This window comes from Salmo salar, chromosome 01, assembly GCF_965601325.2.
Source record: "Salmo salar chromosome 01, fSalSal1, whole genome shotgun sequence".
Classification (NCBI taxonomy): domain Eukaryota; kingdom Metazoa; phylum Chordata; class Actinopteri; order Salmoniformes; family Salmonidae; genus Salmo; species Salmo salar.
The window spans coordinates 97,081,010-97,090,115 of NC_138291.1; the positions used below are offsets into that span (position 1 = coordinate 97,081,010).

Consider the following 9,106-nt stretch of genomic DNA (forward strand, 5'->3'; position numbering starts at 1 on the left):
GGATGTGTTATTTTAGTGTTCCCTTTATTTTTTTGAGCAGTGTATATTTCTCTGTCTGCATGCTACGTGACGCTTGTCCTATGTTTCTCTGTCTGCATGCTACGTGACGCTTGTCCTATGTTTCTTTGTCTGCATGCTACGTGTTTCTTGTCCTATGTTGCTCTGTCTGCATGCTACGTGACGCTTGTTCTATGTTTCTCTGTCTGCATGCTACGTGACGCTTGTTCTATGTTTCTTTGTCTGCATGCTACGTGACGCTTGTCCTATGTTTCTCTGTCTGCATGCTACGTGACGCTTGTTCTATGTTTCTTTGTCTGCATGCTACGTGACGCTTGTTCTATGTTTCTTTGTCTGCATGCTACGTGACGCTTGTTCTATGTTTCTTTGTCTGCATGCTACGTGACGCTTGTTCTATGTTTCTCTGTCTGCATGCTACGTGACGCTTGTTCTATGTTTCTTTGTCTGCATGCTACGTGACGCTTGTTCTATGTTTCTTTGTCTGCATGCTACGTGTTTCTTGTCCTATGTTGCTCTGTCTGCATGCTACGTGACGCTTGTCCTATGTTTCTCTGTCTGCATGCTACGTGACGCTTGTTCTATGTTTCTTTGTCTGCATGCTACGTGTTTCTTGTCCTATGTTGCTCTGAGTGTGCTCACTGCTCATTGTTTGTCTGTATTGTTATTGTAATTGTTTTTAATAACCTGCCCAGGAACTGGGGTTGAAAATTAGCCGCCTGGCTAAAACCAACACTTACTGAAATGTTGATTAATGTGCACTGACCCTGGAAAAATACAAATAAACTCAAGCTCATGCTGTCACCAGGATAAGCAGTCCTGTTAGTAGGGCAGGAGTATTGAAGGAAAAAGGAGAATATTATAGGTGTGTCTTATCATGTTTTTTATGCTATTTCACACATGAAACTGGGCCTATTTCACACATGAAACTGGGCCTATTTTAATCAGCAGAGCTCATCCAGTGGAAAGAGAGAACAGAAGAAGAATGGTTTCGCCTTCAGTAATGTTATATTTCTGTAGCTGGTTGTATGCCCTGCTGGTCCCCTAGGACTGGATCAAAAGCAATGTGAGGGAAATCTAACATTCCCACTGAGGATGACAGAACTGTCGTAGGAGACATGAAAAGCACAGTGCACAGCGGGAGTCCCGGACAAGCTCGTGGATGGACACCTTTTAAAGTGTTGTACTGCTGCATGCATCCCTGATGAGTTGAATCAGTGTTGAGGAGCTGTATTCAGCTTTGTGATCAACATATTCAGGGATACATTATGTTTTCCTGTTTCTAAAAGGAGCAACATAATCTCAACATCAAAGCCTTCCTGACGTTGTTGACGAAAAGGAAATAATGACATATTCAATTATGCAACAGTAATTGTCTTCAGATGGGGTTTATTTTTAGAAATCATATATAACACGTTGCTAGTGGTCGTCTTCCTCAGCCGAAGGAGGCCAACTCTGTACACATCTAGGCAGACCTCCCCTGTTCCAGGCACAGGAAGAAGGGTCAACAAGAGGAGATGGAGAGGAGCAGCTTGTTGATTTGAACTAGCATATAAGGCTCAGTGCATCATGTGTCGGGTCCTGGCTGGCCCTGTGAAATATAGTAACCCTCACAGGTGGCAAATTGCATGGAGACTGGGTTGTTTAACAACACCTCTCACCCTGACAACGGTGGCCATATTTCTCCCCTGTTTGTTTTCAGCATGTGAGCTGTGCTTTACTGTACATCTAATCAGTCAAGAGAGGAAAGCAGGGATGGAGAAATTGTTCTAGCCGGGCCTTTGTGTTCTCTAATGGGCTATACTGTTTGTTTTATGCAGACTGTAAACATTAGTTTATACACAATTAGAATGATTAAATAGCTTTTGTTGCGCCATATTCTGCTCTTAGCTATCATGATTAATGTCTCAGCTTATACAAAACCCTGTTGTTATTGTTCTGCTCTGTCACAATGCATTGAAAATATAGTCATTCTCAACCGCATGCTGGAGATTTGATTCAAATGCTGTGCTGTCATCAGTTATATCCAGCCCACATCTGTGTCAGGAGCACAGTGCACTCTGAACACCCACTGTGCTGTCATCAGTTATATCCAGCCCACGTCTGTGTCAGGAGCACAGTGCACTCTGAACACCCACTGTGCTGTCATCAGTTATATCCAGCCCACGTCTGTGTCAGGAGCACAGTGCACTCTGAACACCCACTGTGCTGTCATCAGTTATATCCAGCCCACGTCTGTGTCAGGAGCACAGTGCACTCTGAACACCCACTGTGCTGTCATCAGTTATATCCAGCCCACGTCTGTGTCAGGAGCACAGTGCACTCTGAACACCCACTGTGATGCATCACTCAAAAGTCACCATTTTGTAGAAGTTGTCCCACTTCTAAAGTTCTGTCTGAAATAAAAGTTTAACCCTCAGTGTTTGGCGTGGTCTAGTTTTTTAAAAGCTCTCCTCTTCTATTCCCCAGCCCCTGAGACCGATGCAGCGGTGCTTTTGAAGTGTGCTTGCCTGGTGGAACGCATGTACTCCCACACCGCTACCACAGCCGAGGGCTTCACTATCCTCTCCTCCTTCATGGTAGCACAGTACGTCAGCGAGTTACAGAAGGTAAGATCTCTGGTTTTCTCTCATCATCAAGGACGATGGTGATTAGTAAAGCTGGGCAATATGAACAAAAATGCATTCAATTGACTGAATTATCACGGTAACGATCAATTGAACGATAAGTTTGTAACATTAACTACATTATCAGTTTTTTTTACATTACCCTTAAATCCACAACTACTAATTTGAATGCTGTATCTATCAATTGTCCCATTTAACAATCATCCATATTACCAAACTTACTTCCTTTCAAACTTCAGATTTCTCTTGTAGGACCCTATAGGTTATTTATCATAGTGAACGACATCAGCAGAATGTCCACGATAAGTTGTCGGTTTGGTCAGTGTCGATGTCGATAAGTTGTCGGTTTGGTCATTGTCGATAAGTTGTCGGTTTGGTCAGTGTCGATAAGTTGTCGGTTTGGTCAGTGTCGATGTCGATAAGTTGTCGGTTTGGTCAGTGTCGATAAGTTGTCGGTTTGGTCAGTGTCGATAAGTTGTCGGTTTGGTCAGTGTCGATAAGTTGTCGGTTTGGTCAGTGTCGATAAGTTGTCGGTTTGGTCAGTGTAGATAAGTTGTCGGTTTGGTCAGTGTTGATGTCGATAAGTTGTCGGTTTGGTCAGTGTCGATAAGTTGTCGGTTTGGTCAGTGTAGATAAGTTGTCGGTTTGGTCAGTGTCGATAAGTTGTCGGTTTGGTCAGTGTCGATAAGTTGTCGGTTTGGTCAGTGTAGATAAGTTGTCGGTTTGGTCAGTGTCGATGTCGATAAGTTGTCGGTTTGGTCAGTGTCGATAAGTTGTCGGTTTGGTCAGTGTCGATAAATTGTCGGTTTGGTCAGTGTCGATGTCAATAAGTTGTCGGTTTGGTCAGTGTCGATAAGTTGTCGGTTTGGTCAGTGTCGATAAGTTGTCGGTTTGGTCAGTGTCGATAAGTTGTCGGTTTCGTCAGTGTCAATGTCAATAAGTTGTCGGTTTGGTCAGTGTCGATAAGTTGTCGGTTTGGTCAGTGTCGATAAGTTGTCGGTTTCGTCAGTGTCGATAAGTTGTCGGTCTGGTCAGTGTCGATAAGTTGTCGGTTTGGTCAGCTCTAACAATTAGGCTATTATTATACAGGTTGGAAACAACATGATGTTTCAGATCTTCTCTCATCATCCCAACAAGCCCTTACATCTGAAGGGAATACACTCTATCTGCAAATTGAATACAAGGATTTTTATTTGATCCATGGCTGTTTGTATTGTGGTGTTGTACTATACATGGGACCATTTAGAGCTACTAAGGCAAGTCCTCTGGACTTCTCAGATTTGAAGGAGAGAGAAGTCAACATTTCATTTCCTCCATAATCTTGTGTCCCGCCCTGCGCCAACTTGTCCTCGAAAGGACTGTACTTTCTGTAAAGTCTAGTAAACTGTTTTTTCCGTCGGTTTCGTTATGTGATGCCGTCTGAGCATGTCTGGCACTGTCTCAGTGTGTATTTTCCATGGAACAGGCAGAAAGGGAAGATGCATGAGGATTACTTTGGAATGTAAAAATCCATGGGAAACTCTTTGAGTAAGGATTAAACAAAGGATTGATTAAGGCAATAGTTGAACACTGCCATGGTTCTTTCCAGGTAGACTAAGTGCTTTTGTTGTCCAGTTTCCAGCTGGCAATACATTGTATTCCTACCAGGCTTTCAAAACTGCCTTGGCTGCGTACACAAACAAAGGTGTAAGGAAAAGGCAAAACACAGATCAGCCATCTCACTCATCACACCAACATTATGACGGTTACATTTTAATACCCCTTCCCCAGCCTCAAACGCTCAGTCAAATTGAAACCAGTTTTTTTGGGGCCTGCCTTTCAAAGATAATGTCTACTTTTTTAAAGATATTTGAAGATGTGCATGCTTTCCCCTGAGAGAATAACTTCACTGGGCTGTTTGTCCACTTCTATCTGAAACATCCTAGTTGGTACTGCCACACTGCCTCTCCCTCGCCTCTCCTCCACACCCTCAAGGTGACTCTGCAACCAGACATCAAGAGGCACCTGACAGAGGTAGTCTACGGGATCCTGGACCTCTGTGTTGAGCAGGAGGTGAGGTTTCTGAATACCATCCTCCAGATGGGTCTCAGAGAAGTGTTCAACGAGCTCTACGGTAGTTACACTCATTACCATAAAAGCCAGTGGCAAGGAGAGGAGAAATAAACTGCCTGGGACTCTCCTCTACCGTCTCCCTTTCCAGAAAGATTGTCTTTATTGCAGGCACATTTTTTTTCTTAACAAAACAACTGTAAATTCTTAACAATACATGTAAATTGTATTTTTTATGTCATATGGTGAAAAAGAACAAATCATTTGTAGGTCTGCTGAGGATGAGAGTAGATGATTGTAATACCAAAAGCAAATTGTGGAAGTGATTTCTAATGCTTCTAGGTGATTCTGGAAATTGTTTAAACCTGTATATATAGTGGAGGTGAATGTCATTAACATAGCATAGCACATAGTGAATGTCATTAACATCACATGCATTCCTTGTGAAACCTTGTGCCTGAAACTTTCCCTTGTGATTAGCTGTTGTTATTAACTACCAGACAAGGAAAGCTTAGGAGAAATCTGTATTATAATTGTGGTGAGCTTTCGCAGATGAATACAGAAATAGGATAATTTATTTTCACAAATAATGAGCAGAATGACATAGAGTGGGTTTTCAGTGGAATGTCATTATGGATATTCCACTGTTGTCTAACATGATCATTTTCCAAAAGGGCTCCTCAAGCCAATGTAAATCCTTCAGTAGGACTCAATATAATCATTTTTGCAAGGGTTTTCTTTTCTTCTGCTTTAAAATAAATATTTGGACCCTCAAGTGTAAACATGAGACGTTTCTTAAATGTTTGTTGACTGAATGTCTTCAGTCATAAAATGTTCAACCCCTTTGTTAAGGCAAGCCTAAATAAGTTCAGGAGTAAAAAGGTGCTTAACAAGTCACATAATAAGTTGCAATAATAGTGTTTTGACATGATTTTTTAATGACTACGTCATCTCTGTACCCCACACATACAATTATCTGTAAGGTCCCTCAGTCGAACAGTAAATTTCAAACACAGATTCAACCACAAACACAAGGGAGGTTTTCCAATGGCTCGCAAAGAAGGGCACTTATTGCTTGGCAAAAAAATATTTCAAAAAAATATTTCTAAACATTCATCCTGTTTGCAATAAGGCACTGAAGTAAAACTGCAAAAACAATTGGAAAAGAAATGAACTTTATATCCTGAATACAAAGCGGTATGTTGGGGGCAAATCCAACATAACACATCAGTGAGTACCACTCTTCATATTTTCAAGCATGGTGGTGGCTGCATCATGTTATGGGTATGCTTGTCATCGGCAAGGACTAGGCAGTTTTTAGTTTAAAAAGAAACAAATAGAGCTAAGCACAGGCAAAATCCTAAAGGAAAACCTGGTTCAGTCTGATTTCCAACAGTCACTGGGAGATGAATTCACCTTTCAGCAGGACAATAACCTAAAACACAAGGCCAAATATAGACTTAGGTTGCTTACCAAGACAACATTGAATGTTCCTGAGTGGCCTAGTTACAGTTTTGATATAAATCAGACTGAAAATCAAATCAAATCAAAGTTTATTTGTCACGTGCTCCGAATACAAAAGGTGTAGACCTTACAGTGAAATGCTTACTTACAGGCTCTAACCAATAGTGCAAAAAAGGTATTAGGTGAACAATAGGTAGGTAAAGAAATAAAACAACAGTAAAATGACAGGCTATATACAGTAGCGAGGCTATAAAAGTAGCGAGGCTACATACAGACACCGGTTAGTCAGGCTGATTGAGGTAGTATGTACATGTAGATATGGTTAAAGTGACTATGTATATATGATGAACAGAGAGTAGCAGTAGCGTAAAAGAGGGGTTGGCGGGTGTTGGGTGGGACACAATGCAGATAGCCCGGTTAGCCAATGTGCGGGAGCACTGGTTGGTCGGCCCAATTGAGATAGATGTACATGTATAGTTAAAGTGACTATGCATATATGATAAACAGAGAGTAGCAGCAGCGTAAAAAGAGGGGTTGGGGGGGCACACAATGCAAATAGTCCGGGTAGCCATTTGATTACCTGTTCAGGAGTCTTATGGCTTGGGGGTAAAAACTGTTGAGAAGCCTTTTTGTCCTAGACTTGGCACTCCGGTACCGCTTGCCATGCGGTAGTAGAGAGAACAGTATGGCTGGGGTGGCTGGGGTCTTTGCCAATTTTTAGGGCCTTCCTCTGACACCGCCTGGTGTAGAGGTCCTGGATGGCAGGCAGCTTAGCCCTAGTGATGTACTGGGCCGTACGCACTACCCTCTGTAGTGCCTTGCGGTCAGAGGCCGAGCAATTACCATACCAGGCAGTGATGCAACCAGTCAGGATGCTCTCGATGTTGCAGCTGTAGAACCTTTTGAGGATCTCAGGGCCCTTGGCAAATCTATGGCAAGACTTGAAAATGTCTCTCAAGCAATGATCAACAACCAACTTGACAGAGCTTGAAGAATTTCAAAAGAAATGTGTGCAAATATTGTACAATCCAGGTGTGCAAAGCTGTTATAGACTTACCCAGAAAGACTCACAGCTGTAATCGCTGCCAAAGGTGATTCTAACATGTATTGACTCAGGGGTGTGAATACTTAAGTAAATGAGATTTCTGTATTTCCCTTTCAGCACATTTGCAAACATTTCTAAAAACATGTTTTCACTTTGTCATGATGGGGTACTGGGTGTAGATGGGTGAGAATCACATCTGTTTAATCCATTTTAAATTCAGGCTGTAACAACAAAATGTGAAATAAGTCAAGGGGTGTGAATACTTTCTGAGGGCACTGTAAATCCCCTTGAGAGGTTGAGCACTCATGTTTCAATAAACACATATTTACCTTATAAAGTCATTACAGGAAAGTTCATATTTTTTGTCTTAGACTATGTTTATTCAAAAGTCAGATATCTGGCAGGACTGACAATTTACAATGCCTGAATCTACCAACTCGACTGGCAAAGTTTCCTATAATATTCGCAGAAGCTCTTTCATTTAATTAAACTGATCATTTAATTAGAGTGATGGGCTCTGCAGTCAGTGCCAGTAGGCAGATGATGGCTGATTTAAAGAGCTGACATAATACTTGCTGGCCAGTGATGTCCAGGTGAAGTGGAAAGACTTCTGCTTGAAATAATGAAGCAGGGCATTTCTGGCTCCCTCACACATTCCCTCCTGACTTTGCTGGCTGCTTTCGCATTCTCAGTTCTTCTACAGTCATAAGCCTGATGTTGCCTCACAACAGAAAGAAATTAGAACATGAACTGACTGCTGGTTCTCAACAGGGTTGCTGGGTGTCAGCAGGGTTTATTCGGTGTCAACAGGGTGCCAGTTATGGGCCCAATTGTGTGAGTGAATACCCCTTATTTATTAACAGGTAGGTTCTTATATTGTACAAGTGTGTATTAATAATAAAAAGTATGTTTTATTGTCACATACACCTGATAGGTGTAGTGAAATGTGTTTAACAGGGCTAGCCATAGTAGTATGGCGCCCCTACATGTGTGAATTGGCAAAGTTTTTTTGCATATCCCAAATCTCCCCTAGACACTATCGGAGAGTGGGGTCACGGCCAGTGTCTTCCATTATCAACGGTGACACTCTGATCTCACTGGTAAGCCATTATCAACGGTGACCGTCTGATCTGACCCTCTGATCTCACTGGTAAGCCATTTATACAGCCAGGCTCCATAGTGAAGCAGACGTTATACTGCCAGGCTCCATAGTGAAGCAGGCGTTATACAGCTAGGCTCCATAGTGAAGCAGGCCTTATAAAGCCAGGCTCCATAGTGAGGCAGGCCTTATACAGCCAGGCTCCATAGTGAAGCAGGCTTTATAAATCCAGGCTCCATAGTGAAGCAGGCCTTATAAAGCCAGGCTCCATAGTGAAGCAGGCCATATAAAGCCAGGCTCCATAGTGAAGCAGGCCTTATAAAGCCAGGCTCCATAGCGAAGCAGGCCTTATAAAGCCAGGCTCCATAGTGAAGCAGGCCGTATAAAGCCATGCACCTATAGTGAAGCAGGCCTTAAAAATCCAGGCACAATAGTGAAGCATGCCATATAAAGCCAGGTTCCATAGTGAAGCAGGCCTTATAAAACCAGGCTCCATAGTGAAGCATGCCATATAAAGCCAGGCTCCATAGTGAAGCAGGCCTTATAACGCCAGGCTACATAGTGAAGCAGGCCTTATAAAGCCAGGCTCCATAGTGAAGCAGTTCTTATAAAGCCAGGCCGGGGACATGCATAAGTGTTAAACTGTACAGTAAAATAGTTGGTGAGATAGAAAAATGTCAGGAAGGATTTCACAATGTGCAACCATGACCTGCATTAAAGGTGATTCAGGTGTTTTGTATTTTAAAGGAGAGGGAATTAAGAGAGTCTTTTAGAAAAAAAATGCAAGCCTGGTATTCAGTGAATACA

The 9,106-nt window shown here is 42.4% G+C and overlaps 1 pseudogene; it reads left to right on the forward strand.

Annotated features, from left to right (window-relative positions):
• The window catches only part of LOC106610625 (unhealthy ribosome biogenesis protein 2 homolog), a 41,806-nt pseudogene extending 37,001 nt beyond the window's left edge, over positions 1-4,805 (forward strand).
• The last annotated feature ends 4,301 nt before the right edge of the window (positions 4,806-9,106 follow it).